The sequence below is a fragment of the Lolium perenne genome, chromosome 1 (genome assembly GCF_019359855.2).
Source record: "Lolium perenne isolate Kyuss_39 chromosome 1, Kyuss_2.0, whole genome shotgun sequence".
Classification (NCBI taxonomy): Eukaryota; Viridiplantae; Streptophyta; class Magnoliopsida; order Poales; family Poaceae; genus Lolium; species Lolium perenne.
Genome location: NC_067244.2, coordinates 51,759,694 through 51,779,697, shown reverse-complemented (window position 1 = coordinate 51,779,697; position 20,004 = coordinate 51,759,694). Strand labels below are relative to the sequence as shown.

General features: G+C 56.3%; 1 protein-coding gene and 1 long non-coding RNA gene across 2 annotated transcripts in view; one reads left to right on the top strand and one right to left on the bottom strand.

The window, feature by feature from the left end:
- LOC127292145 (DNA-directed RNA polymerase V subunit 7-like) overlaps positions 1–20,004 on the bottom strand; it is a 116,454-nt gene that overhangs the window by 87,990 nt on the left and 8,460 nt on the right. The gene's annotated exons all lie outside the window — the stretch shown is intronic.
- Positions 4,400–19,199, top strand: LOC139838484 (uncharacterized). Its single transcript, XR_011755406.1, has 4 exons — positions 4,400–4,644; positions 4,740–4,920; positions 4,997–5,050; positions 18,906–19,199. It is a non-coding gene; the product is annotated as an uncharacterized lncRNA (long non-coding RNA).

Genomic DNA, 20,004 nt, shown 5'->3' with positions numbered 1-20,004 from the left:
TGTGATGTGTTGCTGGTATTGTTATGTATTCTTTCATGGCTGGTTTATGGCATTCATTGCTGAGTATTTCTTTGTTCCATTTGTCAAATTTTTGACTTATTTGCCCTCTCCTTGTGGTGTTCGAAGACTTTCGTCGGGTGTGAATATTGAGTGTGTTTGTGCCGGTGTTAGATTTACTTTGGGAATTGAAAATCAGGAGATAATATGATCCTCTTGTTTACCTTTCTTGCAGTAAAGGTGCTTGAGTTTACTGTCTTTCCTTTGAATTATTTGTTGTTTCATTTTTCTTCTCAAATTGCGAACCAGCTTCGTTAGGTTTCTTCTTGTGGCCTGAAATTTGAACTTATGGATAATTTGATGTTGTATTATTTGATCTTATGGTGATTGATGGCTAAATTTAAAAGCTTTTTCCTATTTTTCCCTCTGATGAATTTAAGGCCTTTGCCTATTTTGGTTGAATCTGTTCTTGATTTGAGCTCGTTTCATTCAAGTATTATACCATGATTTTCACAAACATTCGAAACTGATTTGGGTTCAGACTTGTGTTCTGTCGGAGACTAAAAGGAGGTGAACTCGATTTGTCTACTTCGTGATATGTAGTTTTAAATTTATTTTATGTGACAATGCTACTGTTTAATATAAGTATTTTATGTACCGTAGTTTGATCTAGTGAAACTGAAGAAGCCTTGACAAAGTTGTAAGGAGAATGCTGGTACTTTTACTGTTGCGAATGCTTCTAGTATAAGGTACCTACTTGTTGCATATGGTTTTTGGACCACCCAATGGATTCTGAAACATGTGTTTTTATTTCTTTCTTTCTTTGCCTGGTATGCTTGTATTTCAATCCAAGAAATGGAAAATTTCTTCTCCCTTTCCAACTCAAATTTGATAAATTCTTTCATGTTTTTGGCTTTTCAAGCAAATGCAAATATACATCTAGATGCATAGCTTGATTGGAAATGTAAGTCTATAGAGAATCAAAACTGGGAACAAAAACGCTACAATTTTAGGAATGTTTATTTATGTATAATTCATTGTTGATGAAGATAAGCTTATCCTGGCTCTCTTGTACATAAACTTTTTTACTTGTTTACTTTGTCCATTGACTGGCATTATGTAATGCGCTCTCCCAATTTCCTGGTTTGTTTATCTATTCACTGAAATTGTGACGCTTCTGCACTGGATAACATATGTATGTTTTGTGTGGGACAGTGATTGTGTTGTTGCATTAGTATTGGTGAGTAGGAACAAGGCTCAAGTGGCTAAATTACATACTCTGAGATTCGGTTCTGAGTTCTAGGATGGGATTTGAGGTTGTTTATCTACAGCTGTGGAACTTTGATTAGATCATATATTTGAACTGTTTGGTGGCATGTCAACTAGGTGAACCCTTCCCAGGAAGTGAAGGTGAAGAGTAAAAACGTACTGCCTGTTTTTACGATTTACGACCCGTGTGGCCTGTTTTGTACAGTACCAAGGTTATACTATCTTCGCTATTTATGGCTTGTGTGCGTCTACATGGTCCTTCATGGTGTAATTATGTCAAGCAAATATTTAGATGCTGAAAGAATGATCATCATTTAGGATTGGACTTGATGCATCTATTCATTTAAGATTGATCATCATATTCTTTGCGCCTTAATACGTAAGATAGTTTTCTTAGTTCATGCTGAGCAATGTTCACATTTTGTACTTGTTGCTGTCTCCGTATGATTTTCGCAGAAGTATAATCCTGCCATGTTCAAACGTTTCGTTCAGTTCACTATCTAGGCTATGCATGGCCTGTCGTACTGGAATGGTTAATTTGCAAGACAAAATATGCAAAAATCTGGTTCTCAGTTAAAATGCTGACGAAACAATAAATGCTATGCTTTGGTAGTTCCTTCAGTTTTCTAGCTAAGCTAGTCATGTTGAATGCTAACTCCAGCAGGGTCATGAAAGTCTCAATCTTCCTAGACTTGATATTTATAGAGTATTGGCAATGAATCTCTACTACGAAAAGCCTTTACTAGTAGTTTCTTTGTTAGCTCAGTCTGAAGGTTTAACTTTTACTACTTGTTTGGTGGATCTTTACCATCCACTATTCCCAAGAATTCATTCCTAGTTATGTATGCCTCCTATTCAAGCTCATAGTATTGTTACTTTTCCTGTAACTTTGCATTTATCTTTCTTCTTTTTTTATAAGGATCGAGGAAGCATTCAGCAATTATAGTGCAAGAAAAAACAATGTACTTAAATGTTTACAGGGCCGTTTAGTAGATCCACTGAAGTAGAACAACAATTTTGGGTGCAATGTCAGAAGGTTTGTTTTCTGCCTGTAGATCATTTATTTTATGGTAGAAAGGATGATTATGCATGATGTTAAGGTGCATCCATTTTAGTGAGTTTTAGATAAGCTTGGTCATTGAGAAGTTCCACATGATTTCCTCATTTTCCAAATTTGAGTACTTGCATCACAGATAGTTCAGCTCTATTTTGGGGCATTGATTATGCGTGTAAGCAAAAGTGTAACATCTTTACCAGTATAACCCAATTAGCCATGATGTCTTATTTGGCATGATTTCTTTTATATTATGGCTTGGTTCACATAATGAGTTGTCGAATTGGTCTTCCACATCCAGAGTTCCATTGTTTGTACGAAGTCCTGATTCTCAGTCCTTTGTTAACTCTTGTCCAAACTGTACCTTCTTATGGTTCACTAGTAACTAATTTAGTGCAAAGGGTGTTTTTTTGACTGACTTTCATTTGCTACCTCCTCATCGCTGCACGCGATTGCCATTTATGAGCCAGGAGATTTCATTTTAATGTTGTGTACAAGGTAATACTCAGTCATTTAATGAAGGAGTCAGTTGCATAGCACGCTAACATGATGTTGAACCGCTTCCACTTATTGGTCTTTGTTAGATCCACATGCATACTTGGTTCTGGTCACAGTTGCTTATATGTTTCAAGTTGCTAATGGCTTTATTTTGGCATGGCAAGTGGCTTTGTTGGCTGGGTTGATTTCACATGATGAATGTCATTATTGCCTTGTTCACGGTGCAAGCGGGAACGGGCCGTCTGCGGCGCCGCAGATATCGGCCCACTTCAATAGCTATGCGGGAGCCCACGGTTACGTAGGAAAAAAAACGGCTTCTGCGGGCCGGCCCGCGTTTGCCGCGTAGTGCCGCGTTAGGTCACGGAGACGAGTCAGTAGGCGACGGAGACGGAGACCGTAGTCCATAGGCGATGCCCGAGCGGAGCGCCGCCACCGGACCGCCTCCACCGGATTTCGGCGCCGCCACTGGAGCGCCGCCAACCGCCATGGCCGCCCTTCCTCCTCCCGCTCCGGAGGCCTCTCCATTTCCACCGCCAGTGCTCCCCTCGACCCCTCCCTGTCCCTCCCTGCTCGGTTGCGTCGCAGCCCCCAGGGCCGGCGACGGGCAGCAGCGGCCAAGAGTTCGTTGGTGGCATGGGGAGGGTCGGCGGCCAAGGGTCGGCGGCCACGGACGGCGACGGTGGTCTCAAGATGGGCAGCAGCGGCCAAGAGTTCGTTGGTGGCGTGGGGAGGGTCGGCGGCCAAGGTTCGGCGGCCACGGACGACGGCGGGAAGGGGACGCAGTGCAAGAACACGAAGCAAAATCAGCGCAAGAAGCTCAATGGTAGCTCCCTCATCAAGGTAACTACTACCAATCCTGCCGATTGCCATGCATCCATGATCATCCTGTAAGCCCTTAGACTAGTTTGATGTTCGGTTACCTCCTGTTATCTAGAGTTGGCTAGGTGGTAAGGTGGGGGCATATCTTCCTGGCAGTTAGCTTGGTATTTCCATGAGATCGTCATATATGGGTTGTGACAATAATTGATGTAAAATGGTTTATGAATCCAAACTGCATTTGTTCAGATTGAAGTAATTCCAACAACCGCACACTGTTGGAAGACTTAAATATGGTGTCAAGAGTTCGGAAGTCTTAAACCTTTTAGTTCTTATTACATATGCAAAATCAACTTTGGAAGATTATTTTCGAACTTTTGGACAGGCTGCAGAGTGTTTCAATCGTTAGTGCTCACATCACAAATCCAAACAGAGAGATTACCCTTTATGGACAAAGATATAACAATTCATTTTCCCTATAGATAATTTAGGTACACCACTGTGCATAGCAGCATTGTATGTCTGATTCATGTAATGACTGCACTCCAAGTCCTCCCTCACAAACCCCTTTCCTGTAAACAGAATGACGAATTAAATGTAAATCTGTTCATGAATTCTAACATCAGCCTAAGTAGGGAAAACAGATATTGGTTGTTCAGCTATGAAAGTCATGCTATGATAGCTAATTTACAGTATATACTAGAGTTTTATTTACAGTATATACTAATTTCATTACCTTTGTTTCTCAGGAGAAGTGCCAGAAGGTGGTTAAGTCTCAGGACAAGCAGCTTCCAGATTACCGTGGCAGAAATACCAAGCCAGCCAGTGCGGGACTACGATCTCCAAAAATGACGAGTACACCGGGGGTTAATTTCCTTGTCAGGTCTGCAGCAGCGAAAAGAGCAAAATGGCAGGTTCACCTAAGACACCACAACCACCAAGTTGTTCTCAAATAGGTTCCCCTTCTCTTCATGATCTTTCTCCTGATACAGCAGCGGCCAATTCACATGGTATGATATTTCTCCTGGACCATGTATACATGTATTACTCAATTAGTTTTTGTTTACTCTTGTTGGGCTATCTAATGTTTTTCTCATTCGTGTAGCATCAAAACGAAAGCCCCGCAAATTGGTATCGGACATATGGAGAGAAGCTGAACCAATATATAAGGATGGGAAGCTTGTGCAAGGCAAATGCATTCATTGTCATCAGCGATTATAGGAGCAGCCTTGCGCCCACTACCGTTGAGTCTTTGATATGTCTACAGGATTGGTTTAAGGCAGCTGGTATGTATTTTTTCCCTTTTCCTTTGGCTCATGTAATATTTTCTTGTGGCTAATAAAATTACTCTTACACTTTCAGACGCTAGGAAGAATGAGTAGAAATTTGTTTGGAGCTTCCCTTGGATCATACCAGGTACCTATTCTGTACTTTCAGATATTTAGGTTGAAATATGAGTTGCTTGTACTACTGGTGTGACACCACTGATTTAGATGAGAGAAAAAAAATGAGTGTTTTACTTTATCCATGGATTGTCTTGTTTACCTTGAGTTGCTCTATCTCTATTCCCTCTCTGTTGTTTCTAGAGAAATAGCTCTTGTCTGTCTATGTAGCTGTGTTGTCAACCATGCTATGTATTGGCAACCAGAGCTAGTAGTACAAGTGAAGTGAGGGAGACCACAATAGATTTTCTACTGCTAAGCATCAGGCTATGTAGCTGTGTTGCTAAATCAAGCTGCTCAATAGTTAATACAACACTGAACTATCGTTGTGCAATTATGTTGCAAAATCTGAGGGGTGGGTGAACGTTCTATTGGTGAGACGAAAGCCATGTCTCCGCTCCGCTCCGCTCCTCCCTGCCCTAGCCTAGCCTAGCCCCACCATCCATAGCCCTCGCCGCCGTCGATCCCCGCCGGCAGCCCACCTCCCTAGCCCTCAACCCACCTCCCTTGCCCTCCCCCGTCTTCCCCGCCCTCATGGCCTCCTACTCCGGCGCCTCGTGCTCTGCGGAGGGCCTGCGTTGGCACGGGTCCGACGGCGAGTCCTCCGGTGCGCGCAGCTACTCCGACATGGTGCGCACTGGAGCGACCCCGCCGCCCCCGTCCGCACCCCCACGCGCTCCGGCCGCCCCCGCCGCCGCCCGCAGAGCCCCGGCGGCCACCCGCCTCGGCCCCCGCTCTGAGGTGCACAGGGTGACCCGCGAGCCCGTCGTCGACACCGACGGCTTCCGCCAACCACGCCGCAGGTACCGCAACCGCCGCCCTCGACCGGACGCGCGTCGCTCGCCGCCGCTGCAGCGTCGCAGCCCTACGCCGGAGGAGGACGCTGGGCTCTGCTTCCGCTGCCTCGAGCCCGGCCATGTGGTCCGCGACTGCACCAACAAGGTCCGGTGCCGCAAGTGCCTCTTCTCCGGCCATGAGTCCTGGGAGTGCGGCCCGCGGCGGCAGGCTGCTCACCGTGGCGTCGGCCACACGCCGGTCGCGCCTCCGGCTGGCTCGCATCGGGAACGGCAACCCACGGCTCCACGCACCGCGACACCCCCACCGCCGCCCCCGGCGGCCACGCGCGCGCCGGCCAACGCTCACGCGGGCACGGCCCCGGCGCGGGTCATCCTGTCGCGCTCCGTCGAGATGGAGGAGTCCGAACGCGTGCTGGAGCGTGCCATGCTGGCCACCATCACCGGCACCCGGCCCATGGTCACCGTCGACGCTGTCGCGGACTTGCTCTGCTCCTCCTTCGAGCTCGTCCCCGGCGACTTCACCGTCCACATCCACCACCCTGAGGATTTCTTGGTCATCTTCTCCACCAAGCAGATCAAGGCACGCATCTCCGGCGACCACTTCGTCAGCTGCCCGGAGTTCTCCCTCATGATGAGGCCCTGGTGCAAACTCGCCCACGCCGGCTCGGGCAGGTTCGAACATCGTGTCGAGCTTGAGCTCCGCGGAATCCCTCCCCAGGCCTGGCACCTGTCGACGGCCGAGCACCTGGTGGCGCCTAGCTGCTGGATCGACAAGCTCCACCCCGACACCCGCACCCGCGCCAACCTCGCTGTCTTCCGATGCTCTGCGCACACGCACAACCTCGCCGACATCCGCAGCAGCACAGTTCTGGAGATCGTCGAGCAAATCCCATCGCGCGTGCCCTCGCAGCCGCCGACGATACGGACGCTAACCTACCCCATCAGCATCCGGTTCACGCGCTTGGACGACGACATCGGTGCTCCGGCCGCTCCCGCGCCCGCGGCGGGCCCTGGCGGCGGTGGCGCGCCTGGCATGGACGGCGAGCCTGGCAACAACAGTGGTGAAGGCCGTGGCCGCAACCGTCGAAGGGGGCGCAAACGCCGCCGCACGGCAGACGCCCCGACGGCCGCGCTGATGGCATGGCCGTCGGCGCCTCGGGCTCCTGGAGCCAGGCCGCATCGGGCGCGCCGATGGCCTCGCCGTCGCCGCTCATGGACGCTTTCGTCGCCAAGGCCGGCACGGCGGCGCGCCGCCGCTGGCAAAGGACAGAGCCGTGGACCCCTGGCCGCGCCAGCGTGGGCCCGGCCGTTCTCGTCGCCATGCCAAAAGAGGCAAAAGACGTGGGCGCAAAAGGAAGGTGGAAGCCCAGGTCCCACCAACTGTCGAAGCTGCAACGGGCTCCCCGACAGGATCGCTGTCTCAGAGCCCTGGGCCCTTGTCGGGGACAGCTGTTCCGCAGCCCTTGGACGTTTCCGAGGTCCCGTGCACGCCAGGCTTGACTCGTTCAAACCCACCATCGCCTTGCGCGCAAATGGCTGGGTTGGACCTGGCCTCGCCGCAGGACGCCGACCGAGGCGGGCCAAGGGATCCGTGCGCTTTTCACCAGCGCCAATCGCTGGACAGCACGGTGCCTGAGACCCCTATCCAGGACCCACCACCACCCGAGGAGGTGACCTCGCCTGCTGCCTCCATCACGCCATCTCCTGTCGCAACCTTGGACGGTTCTGCCGACCAGCAGGCAGCGGAGACGTCGGTCAATGACGTGCCATGCACGCCAACCGCAGCTCCCGCCGCGCCGCTCGGCTCGCCCTTGGTGGATGCTGCTGCTGGGTTGCTGGGCCGCTGCGACGGCCCAATAACCATCCTGCGACGGCCTGCTACCACCTGTGACTCCGACGTGCCCTCCTGCGACACGATTGAGGAAGCCCGGCCCACACCCAACCCTGCCACCACGGCCTGCTCCCCTGTGCGCCGCTCGCCGGCCCGGTTCGCCTCGCCGCCGATCACCCTACGCCGTCGACCGCGCCCTGCCGCGCATGCGATGACCCTTGGCGAATTCCTGGCAGAGGCCACCAAGCACCTGAGCGCCGCCCTGCCTACTCCTGGGAAACGTCGGCAGCGACCGGTGCTGAATTTTTCACCACGACGCGGCCGCTCATCGCGTGCTTGTGCTGCCCCGCCCACGGCTGAGAGACGCACTCACATGCACATCCTGCGCTCCCTGGGTATCGTCGGCATCGACGAGAGGATCACCGCTGACCAGATGAAGACCTACGACGGGATGTTCTCCACGCCAATCCCGCTAGGCGTGCTCAAGGCCATGGCCGCCCTCGTCGGCCGGGAGATGCCCAGCTCAGTTGGTTCGTCGCCGGCGGCCGCCGAGTCCGTGGGGAGGCAGGCGCGCTCCTAGACGCGCTGCTCCGCCACCACCTGTCGACATCTTTCCTATGGATCACGGACTCAAGATCGCTTGTTGGAACGTCCATGGCATCAACTCACGCGTCCGCCGCATCGCCATAAAATCGCTGATTGATTCCACCGACGCGTCCATTGTTTGTATGCAAGAAACTAAGATGGAGCTTGTCTGCTCGTCGATTGTCCTCGAGTTGCTAGGTTCAGAGTTTGATGATTACGTCTACTTGCCTGCTCGCGGTACCTGTGGTGGCATCTTGCTTGCCTGGAAGAGCTCGATCGTGTCCATCTCCGACCCGGAGTTCACCACGAACACTCTGTCCGCCAAAGTTTGCACGCCTGCCGGTACCCCTTGGTGGATCACCATTGTTTACGGGCCCCAAACCGATGCCGACAAAATCGAGTTCCTCCAGGAACTTCGCGCCGTCCGCAACGATTGTCCAGGGCCGTGGCTGCTATGTGGTGACTTCAACCTCATCTACCGCCAGGAGGACAAGAGCAACAGCAACTTGAACCGACGCATGATGGGCCGCTTTCGCCGCGTGATCAACGACCTGGCCCTCAAAGAGATCTACCTCAACGGCCGGCGCTACACTTGGTCCAATGGCCAATCCCCTCCCACGCTCGTGCACCTTGACAGATTCTTCTGCACCGCGGACTGGGACGACAGCCACGGCGAATGTCACCTGCGCTGCCTCGCGTCTGTGGTCTCTGACCACTGCCCGCTGCTCCTTGACTGCTCGCCCATGCCGCCGGGCCACCGGAGATTCCGCTTCGAGGAGTTTTGGTTACGTATGGAGGGCTTTCAGGACACGGTCACCGCCGCTTGGGGCTCGGTGCACCACGACGACCCGTTCCTTCGCCTTTGGCTTCGCCTACAGGCCACGGCTCGGTGTCTCACCAGTTGGAGCGCCAAAACCATCGGCAACGTCAAGGTTCGCATGGCGGTGGCTCGGGAGTTCGTCCTACGCTTCGACAAGGCCCAGGAACAGAGGAATCTTTCGCCGGAGGAGGCTTGGCTGCACAAGCAGCTCAAGGTCGCTTACCTTGGGCTCGCTTCGCTCGACCGCACCATGGCGCGGCAGCGCGCTCGGATCGCTTGCCTCCGCGATGGCGACGCCAACACTCCGTTCTTCCATCAGCACTGCACCTACCGCAGACAAAAGAACCGCATCCACGCCATCCTTGTCGACGGGCAGACGTTGACGGATCACGCTGACATTGCGGAGGCGGCTTTCATGCACTACGACGGCCTGCTGGGCACTGCTGAAACCCGCGACTGCACGCTCGACTTCGCCCAGCTGATCGAGCCCGCGGCTGGCCTTGATTCCCTCGAGGCCCCCTTCTCCGCCGATGAAATCTGGGGCGCGGTCAAGCGCATGCCGGCCCGCAAGGCACCTGGGCCCGACGGATTCACCGCGGATTTCCTCCGCGCCTGCTGGGGCACCGTCAGGCAGGACGTCGTCGACGTCTTCCAGCAGCTCTACGAGCTGCGCGGTCGAGGCTTCCACCGCCTAAACCAGGCCTTGATGACGCTGTTGCCTAAGCGTGCGGACGCGACTTCCCTTGGCGACTATAGGCCCATCAGCCTTATTCACCTGGTTGCCAAGCTATTCGCAAAGACGCTTTCGCTGCGCCTAGCACCGCGCCTCGACGAGCTGGTTAGCGCCAACCAAAACGCGTTCATCTCCGGCCGCAGCCTGCACGACAACTTCATCTTGGTGAAGCAATCTGCCCGCCTCCTCCACCAGCTCGGGGAGCCCCGCATCCTCCTCAAGCTAGACCTGGCAAAAGCCTTCGATTCCATCTCGTGGCCGTTCCTCCTCGAAGCCCTGCGCCAGTACGGCTTTGGTGATCGCTTCCTGGGCTGGCTTGCGATCCTGCTCACCTCTGCCAGCACGCGGGTCCTAATCAACGGCGAGCCCGGCCCACCCATCTGGCACCGGAGAGGTTTACGGCAGGGAGATCCCCTCTCGCCGCAGCTCTTCGTCCTGGGAGTCGACGCCCTCGGCCGCCTGGTCCAGCGCGCGATCAGCGAAGGCATCCTGCAGCGCCTGCACCCACGACGTCACATCCCGGCGTTTTCGCTATACGCCGATGATGTGGTGCTGTTTTGCTGCCCCACGATGGAGGACGTGACCGCCGTGCGTGAGATCCTGCGGCTGTTTGGCCGCGCGTCCGGGCTCCAGGTCAACTACGCTAAGAGCTCGGCCACCCTCATTCGCTGCGACGAGGGAGCCGTTGCGCCGGCGCTGCACGAGCTTGGCTGCCCCACGGCCGGCCTGCCGCTAACCTACCTAGGCATTCCCACGACTCTGCGGAGACCAACAATCGCACAACTCCAACCTCTGGTTGAACGCGCCGCTGCTGGCCTCCCCACCTGGAAGGCGAAACTCATGACCAAGGCTGGGCGCGCAACGCTGGTCAAGGCGGTGATCAGCGCCATTCCCATCCACCAGCAGCTGGTGCTTGGACTCCCCAAGAAAACGCTGAAACTCATCGACAAGATCAAGAGGGGTTTCTTGTGGGAGGGTAAGAAGGAAGCCAAAGGTGGAAACTGCCACGTCAACCGGAGCCGGGTCTGCAGGCCCCTCTCGTACGGAGGTGTGGGCATACCGGACATGGAGCGGACTGGCCTTGGGCTGCGGCTTCTGGCTTTGGCTCTCCCGCACGGACGATCGACGTGCGTGGAGCGACCTTGACCTGCAGTTCACGCACGAGGAACGAGCGCTGTTCTTCGCCTCCACCACCATGTCGGTTGGGAACGGCCGCGACGCGCTCTTCTCGGGAAGACAGGTGGATCGGCGGCCACGCCGTCCGCGAGATCGCGCCAAGCCTATACGGTTGCATCCCCAAGCGCCGGCGCAAGGTCAGGACCGTCGCCGAAGGGCTCCTTGGAAACGCCTGGGCTCAGGACATCCACGGCATCCTCGGCGTGCACGAGATTGGCCAGTACCTGGCGCTCTGGGCTGCCGTCTCGCGCACCACGCTTCGCACCGAGCCCGATAGGCTGGTCTGGAAGTGGACAGCCACTGGTACTTACACTGCCAAGTCTTGCTACCTTGCGCAATTCCATGGCTCCACTGCCTCCAGCTCCTGGAAGCTTAATTGGAAGACTTGGGCGCCGCCGCGGGTCAAGTTTTTTACTTGGCTTGCCTGCATGGATCGCTGCTGGACTGCCCAACGCCTCGCCAGGCGAGGCCTCCAGCACCATCCCCGCTGCCTCCTCTGCGACCAGATGCCTGAGACCATGCACCATCTCCTCCTCGCCTGTCCCTTCTCCCGACAGGTTTGGCACGAGGTGTTGGCTCGCCTCCGCATGACCTGTCAGCCGCCAGACAGCAACGACGCCTCCATCGACGAGTGGTGGCGCAAGGCCAGGCAGATGACCGCTAAGCCTATGCGCAAAGGACTGGACTCCTTCACCCTGTTGACGCCTTGGATGCTCTGGAAGCACCGCAACTCTTGCGTGTTTGACAGAACTCAGCCCTCGGTGCGAGACTTGGTCCAGGAGATCTTTGATGAGGCTCATCTTTGGGCTAGGGCCGGCGCGAAGGGCATTAGGGTAGTGCTTCCGACGACCTGGGACGTGCACTGAGTCACTTCCTGTACCTGTACCCCGCCTCCTAGGAGGCTTGTAAAACTCTCTATCTTTTCAATGAAATGAAACGCAAAAGTCTTTTGCGTTTTCTCGAAAAAAAAATGTTGCAAAATCTTCCATAGTAAGTTAGCAGTAACTTGTGAATGCAAAGATTTGTGTAAATTCTTATTTCCTAAGATTCTTACAGTATTGTTTAGTCTTGATATTCAGTCACAAGTTGCTGCTCTTCTCTAGTTCTTCTTTAGAGAACAGAACAGAAACCAATAATATGTATTTATTTTTTTGGCAGCTCCATGATGGCTCCCGCACCAGCTCTCCCGCTAGCCCGCTCCTCCCACCTCTAGCCCCGCCGCCGTCGACCTCCCGCCGGTAAGCCCGCCCCTTGAGCCTCCCCGACCTCCTCTCCCAACCTCCCCCGCCGCCATGTCGTCCGGCGGCAGCTGCGACAGCCGCGGCCCTCGCCGCCAAGATCGGTGGCTCTCCTCCGACGACGGCTCCATGGGCGGCAGCTCGCGCAGCTACAGCGATGTGGCTCGCTCGCCGCCCCAAGCCGCGCCGGCGCCGCCACCGCCGTCGCCGCCGCTCTGGCCGCGCCGGAGGTCGTTCCCCGTCGCGCGCCGGTCGCTACGCGTGTCGGCCCCCGTTCCGAGATCCACCGCATCAACACCGGCGCCGACCGCAGGCCCGACGGAGACGGCTGGCTGCAGCCCCGTCGTCGCCACCACCAACGCCGCCGTCCCCAAGGCGCAAGGGAGCGCCCGCAGCGCCGCCGCAGCCCATCCCCTGAGATGGAGGGTGGCCTCTGCTTCAGGTGTCTCGAACCTGGGCACGCCGTCCGCGACTGCAAGAACGACGTCCGGTGCCGCCGCTGCCTGCTCTCTGGTCACGGCAGCAGGGACTGCACACCGGAGCAGCGCGCGTACGACCACGCTCGAGCCCGCCGCGCGCTCCAGGAGGAGGCCCCTGCACAACGCCGTCGCTCGTCTCCGCCTCCACCACCGCCGCCACCACCTCCACGCACCATTGCTGCGACCGCGCCACCTCCCCCTCCGCGCCATCCTGCGCCCGCTGAGACGGCCATGGCGCGCACTGTTGATCCCCTGGGTCCGGTGCGTGCCCCTGCGGCGGTGATGACGACGACGGCGCGCGCTGTCGATTCCCCGAGTCCAGTGCGCGTCATCCTATCCCGTAGCACGGAGATGGACGAAGCGGAGCAGGTCCTGCGGCGCGCGATGGTGGCCTCCATCACTGGGACCAGGCCGACGGTCACCGCCGAGCAGGTGGCGCAGGTCCTCCATGCAAGCTTCAACCTGCAGCCAGGCGACTTCACCGTCCACCTCCATCAACCTGAGGACTTCCTCATAATCTTCGCCTCACAGGAGCTCAAAGATCGTCTCTCCGGGGACCACTTCATCGGGGATGCGAATTTCTCGCTCAGCATACGCCCGTGGTGCAAGCTTGCACACGCCGGCAGTGCGAGGTTGGAACACCGCGTCGAGCTCGCGCTCCGCGGCATCCCTCCGCAGGCCTGGCAGGTTTCCACGGTGGAGTTCCTCCTCGCCCATGGATGTTGGGTCGAGCGCATCCACCCTGACACGCGTTCTAGGGCAGACATGGCCACCTTCCGGCTGACCGCCCGCACCAACGACGTCGCCGCCATTCGCCCGCGCGCCATCCTCGAGGTCGTCGAGCTCATCCCTGCGCGCACTGCCTCCGAGGCACCAACCGTCCGGACCCTAACCTACCCCGTGTCCATCGAGATCGTCCACGCCGAGCCTGCTGCTCAAGCTGCTCCCCCTGCCGCCGCCGTCGACGGTGGTAACGGCGGCGCCGGAAACGGCAACGACGCTACCAATGGTGACCATGCAGCTCGGCGTGGCCCTCGCCGTCGGTGTCGCAAGCGCCGCCGTCCCGATGGAGGCACCGACGCTCCGGCCGGACGTGCTGACGGCATGGCCCTCGACGCTCCTGCCTGGGTCATGGACGGTCCGCGACGGCGTGCAGACGGGATCACCATGGATGGCCGCTGGTCTGACGCGCGATGGCCTGCCCCGCCGCCGCGCCAACGCCGGTCTCCTGCCGCCGGCGAACGCTACATGGATCCTTGGCCGCTTCTGCGGGGCCCACGACGTCAGGGCCGGCCTCGTGCTCCTGCTCAAAGGGGGCACTACTTTTGGCGGCAAAAGCGGCCACATCCGGAGCCCACAGCTGCCAGCCCTGCAACGACCGCTGCGCCTGCCTCGGATCCGATGCATGGAGAAGGTTCTCCGCTGCCACCTGGCACGCTACCACTCGTCGCACCACCATCCACGCCAACGGTCCAGCCCACTGCTGCGGAGCCCACGCCTTCCGCCGTACCAGACAGTGGGGATCACGTGCCCACGCCTATGACCGAGTCACCAGTCTGTTTGAATGGCTTGGCACCTTCCGCACCCCACGACGGCCCGGGCGAGCCCCACCCTGACAAGACCAACAGCTGTTCCCATCGGGATCCTGCAACTCTGCAAAGCGAAGTCCCTGACTCCCTGTCGCCCGGACCAGCCAACGAGGATGATTTCCTGTCGGGGCAAAGTGCTGCTCCACCGTCTGTACACGACTTGGAGCCTTCTGCCGACCTACACGATCGCGCGCAGCACTCACCAGGCGCCCTTCAAACCCCTTGCGAGCCTGCCCAGCCCGACCCATGTATGGAGGCCCAACACAGGCAGCTGACCCAGTCCACCCAGCCAGAGCCCAACATCATGCATGCAACGGAGCCCACGCCTCCTGTAGACGATCGCACGCCGTTGCGCTCTGCGCCTGGACGTTTCGCGACGCCGCCGATCACGCTACGCCGCCGGATGCGGCCAACTGCGCCTCAGCCATGCACCCTCGGAGACTTCCTCAAGGCCGCCACGAAGGAGCTCGACGCCGCCCTGCCAACGCCTGGGAAAAGATCGAGGCGGCTCCCGCTCAATTTCTCGCCGCGCCGCGGGCGCTCGGCCATGCGTGCGAACACAGGGGCTCCACCGACCGCTGAGCGCAGGGCGCACGTCCAGATCCTCCGCACCCTGGGAATCATCGGCGTGGACCAGGCCATCACTGCCGCCGAGATGGCTGCCTATGATCGCGTCTTCGCCGCGCCCATCTCCCTCGCTGTCCTCACCGCGATGGCTGCCCTGGTCGACAGACAAATCCCTGTCGTGGCCACTCCCGAGCCGGTTGCCGCAAACGTCGACATCGCATGCGAGAACTGACCCGCCTCGTCTTGCCCACCCCCGCCGTCGATCTCTTCCTTATGGATTGCGGCCTAAAGATTGTAATTTCGAATGTCCGAGGTTTAAACGCTCGTGCTAGGCGCCTCGCTGTCCGATCCCTGATCGACTTAGCTGGACCATCTATTGTATGCCTACAAGAAACTAAGATGGCTTTGGTCTACTCGCACATTGTCCTTGAGGCCCTAGGCCCTGATTTCGATGACTACACTTACCTCCCCGCGATTGGCACCCGTGGCGGCATTCTCCTTGCGTGGAAGAGCAGGGTCGTTACCATTACTGACCCACTGTTCACCACCAATGCGCTGACGGCCAAGGTGTCTATGGGTGCGAGCACGCCATGGTGGATCACTGTGGTCTATGGCCCACAGCACATCGATGACAAGATCCAATTCTTACAGGAGTTGCGTGACATAAGGGCTGATTGTCAAGGCCCGTGGATGCTTTGCGGCGATTTTAACCTAATCTACCAGGCCGCGGACAAAAACAACGATAACCTGGATAGGCGCATGATGGGAAGGTTCCGGAGGCTTATCAACGACCTGCTCCTCAAAGAGATATACCTCAACGGGCGCCGTTATACCTGGTCCAACGAACAGTCGCCGCCTACTCTGGTCCGCCTCGACCGTGTCCTTTGCACCGTCGACTGGGAGGAAGCCCATGGGGAGTGCCACCTCCGCTGCCTGGCCTCTGTCATCTCGGATCACAGCCCCCTACTCCTCGACTGCTGCCCGATGCCGGCGGCACACCGTCGCTTCCACTTCGAGGACTATTGGATGAGGCTCGACGGCTTCCATGACACGGTCACCACGGCATGGAATTCCACCTGGGATGCCGATCCTTTCCAGAGGCTTATGATGCGGCTTCAGGCCACAGCGCGCATGCTTTCGAGCTGGAGCGCACGGACGGTGGGCAACGTCAGAGACAAGATGGCGATTTCCCGCGAGCTCATCTCCCGCTTCGACAAGGCGCAGGAGAGCAGACACCTGACTGCCCATGAAAGCCAACTGCGCAAGCAGCTCAAGGTCTCCTACCTCGGCCTAGCCTCCCTTGATCGCACCATTGCCCGCCAACGCGCTCGGATCGCCAACCTAAAGGACGGAGACGCGAACACATCGTTCTATCACCGCCAGTGCACATATAGGAGGCAGAAAAACAGGATCTTCAGCATCGCCACGGACGATCGAGTCCTGACCGACCACACCGACATGGCCGAGGCCGCGTTCCAGCACTTTGACGCCCTCCTTGGCACCGCAGTCGCTAGAGAACACACCCTGGATCTCTCCCAGCTTATCGAGGCACATGATCTGCAGGAGCTTGAGGCGCCCTTTGGCACGGACGAAATCTGGAACGCGATTAAAAGACTGCCGGCCAGAAAAGCACCCGGCCCGGACGGCTTCACTGCCGAGTTCGTCCGAGCCTGTTGGCCCACGGTCAGGGAGGATTTTGTCGCTGTCTTTCAGCAGCTCTTCGATCAGCGAGGCCGGGGTTTCAGCAAGCTCAACCAGGCGCTCTTGACCCTCCTTGCTAAGCGTCCTGACGCTAGCCGCTTGTCGGACTACAGGCCTATAAGTCTCATCCACCTAGTCGCGAAAATCTTCGCCAAGGTCTTGTCGCTCAGATTGGCCCCACGCCTTGACACCCTGGTTAGCAACAACCAGAATGCCTTCATCACGGGTCGGAGCCTCCACGACAACTTCGTGTTAGTAAGACAGTCAGCAAAGCTCCTGCACCAGCTTGGAGAACCGCGTGTCCTGCTCAAGCTCGATCTAGCAAAGGCTTTCGACTCGCTCTCATGGTCCTTCCTCTTCGAGGCCCTGCGATGTTATGGCTTCGGGAATAGGTTCCTCGAGTGGCTGTCGATTTTGCTGTCTTCCGCGAGCACGCGCATCCTTCTCAACGGCGAGCCCGGCCCCCCCATCTGGCATCACCGAGGGCTACGGCAGGGCGACCCCTTGTCGCCTCAGCTCTTCGTCCTTGCCGTCGATGTGTTAGGCCGGCTCTTCAAGCACGCTGTCCAGCTGGGCATCCTACAACGGCTTCACCCAAGAAGGGACATACCGCCCATATCTCTATATGCCGACGACGTCGTCCTATTCTGTCATCCCACGGCCAGCGACCTTGGCGCCGTCCGGGAAATCCTACACCTCTTTGGTCGCGCCTCCGGCCTCAACGTCAACTTCTCCAAGAGCTCTGCAAGTCTTCTTCGCTGCAGCCAAGAGCTGGCCACGCCGCTGCTCACACAGCTTGGCTGCCCTGTCGTGGACCTTCCGATCACCTACCTTGGCATCCCGCTAACTCTAGGAAGGCCCACTGTAGCGCAGCTCCAGCCCGTCATTGACAAAATCGCCGGGCGCCTTCCAACCTGGAAAGCCGGTCTCATGAGCAAACCCGGGCGGCTGGCAATGGTGAAATCTGTCCTATGCGCCATCCCCATCCACCAATTACTTGCATTCGCCCCACCAAAGAAAGCCCTTCAGATGGTCGAGAAGATCAAACGTGGGTTCCTCTGGGCTGGTCGCGCCGCCGCCAACGGAGGACACTGCCACGTTAATCGGAAGCGTGTCTGCCGCCCCCTCTCCCTCGGCGGCCTTGGTGTCCCGGGACATCGAGCGCACCGGCCTCGCGCTCAGACTGCGCTGGCTTTGGCTCTCCCGCACCGACGACAGTCGGGCATGGAGTGGCCTTGACATGCAGTTCTCTGCTGACGAGCATGCGCTCTTTTTCGCCTCGACCACCATGCGTATCGGTAACGGCCAACGGGCACTTTTTTGGGAGGACAGGTGGATCCAGGGCAGGGCCATCAAAGAGCTCATGCCGCAACTATACAATTGTGTCTCAAAAAGACGCCGCAAGGCCAGATCAGTCGCAGACGGTCTTCTCGGCAATGCCTGGGCACGAGACATTCAGGGGCTGCTTGGAGTCCATGAGATTGGACAGTACCTCATGCTTTGGCGCATGATCCAAGACACCGCGCTCAACGACCAACCTGACCAGCTGGTCTGGAAGTGGACGGACTCCGGCATCTACACGGCCAACTCATGCTACCTAGCCACCTTCCACGGATCGACGACTTGCTGCTCCTGGAAACTGGTTTGGAAGACATGGGCACCACCCAAAGTCAAATTCTTCCATTGGCTGGCAAGCATGGACAGATGTTGGACTGCGGAGCGCCTAGCCCGTCATGGCCTCCCTCACCACCAACGTTGCCTCCTCTGCGACCAGGCGACGGAGTCGATGCACCACCTGATGCTGGAGTGCCCCTTCACCCGACAGACGTGGCATGAGGTCCTGGCCTGGCTGCGGATGACGGCGAGACCACCTGACGGCGAGCCCAGCCTCATAGACTGGTGGCACCACGCCAGACAGGACACGCCAGCGCCCCTCCGCAAAGGGCTTGCATCCGCCACTCTCCTGATCCCATGGATGATTTGGAAACACAGAAACTCTTGCGTCTTCGATGGAGCTCAACCTTCCCTGCAACTCTTGCTGCAAAACATCAAGGATGAGCTTAGGGCTTGGGCTAGGGCAGGGGCTCAGGGCCTACGGGTCGTGCTGCCACAAACCTGGGATGTACACTGATGTTCATGTGTTTTTACCATACTCTGCCTCCTAGGAGGATGTAAATAACTTCTACCTTTTCAATGAATTGAAACGCAAAGGTCCTTTGCGTTTTCTCGAAAAAATATGTATTTATTTTACATCTAATTATGTGTTTCGCTTCACAGTTTTGTTAACTGGATGTTTGTTATTCATTTGCACAGCCTGCAGCTATGAGATCGTTGCCCTGGCGACAAGCACGCGATGAAGGAGATGCAACCGTGCGCGGACGCTATTTTATCAGCACTCCTTTCGAGCTTCCTGTGTTGATCTTATCATATAAAATAAAACAAACAAGGTTGACCTTATTTGCCATTCAGTTGCTAGTTTCTAGCTTGTTTGTTACTTGTACACAAAGTGAAGGTGTCAATTACCAGGGAGCTGCTCTGCTGCAGATGATGTTTCAATAAGTTCTAGGCCTAAGATCTTTCATTAATCCTTGGTGTCTGATCACTATATATCTGCTTGTGCCATCTGTTGTCTTTGCATTTGTGTCCGAGCAGCGTTGCTGGCCTGAACGGTAGTACAACAAGAAAGCGAACGGTAGTATACAAGAAAGAAGCTGCTGTACAAACAGAGCTAGCGAGCTAGGCTAGTGAGCGGCCTAGCTACACGCGCGACCAACCTACGCGGCGCGCGCGGCGCCGCAGAAAACGCAGCTAATACAGCGGCTCATACGCGGCATACCGCGTATTCATTGCGGCTTATGCAGCGCTTCCGCAGGCTCCTGCGGCGCGGCCCACCTGCACCCTGATGCCTTGTGGCTGGGCTGTTTGTGCAAATTTGAAATTTTAGCATCTTGGTATAGCATGTTTTAGTGGGTTCCCGTTTTGTAGTCTAGAGCTTTCTTTTTTAATTTAGAGGGGTCAATTGTTGCTTAGTTGATGGCTGGATGCTATTGGCTATTAAATGTGTTGCCTCTTGGTTTGGCGTTCTGTGCGCCACCGAATAGTATTGGTAATGAACATTTTAATGATGTTGTTTCTGTTATCTGCCGGTTCCACTTGGTCAGGTGGACGTGTTTCAGCTTGTACTCAAGGACGTCGTGCCCTGGTCTAGGTTAAAGCCTCTATGGTGAGCTCTTGGTTCACCCCTTTGATCTTCGGGCCCCTTGCACTTACAGTGGCTATGTTATTCTCTGGCCATCAGGGGCTTAGAATTATGCATTTGATTGCTACCTTGCCATCTAACTTACTAAATTCTGTTGCTAGGAATCTAATATATATTCCTAGTTATTTGAGGTCCTGATGCTTGTGTGCTTGG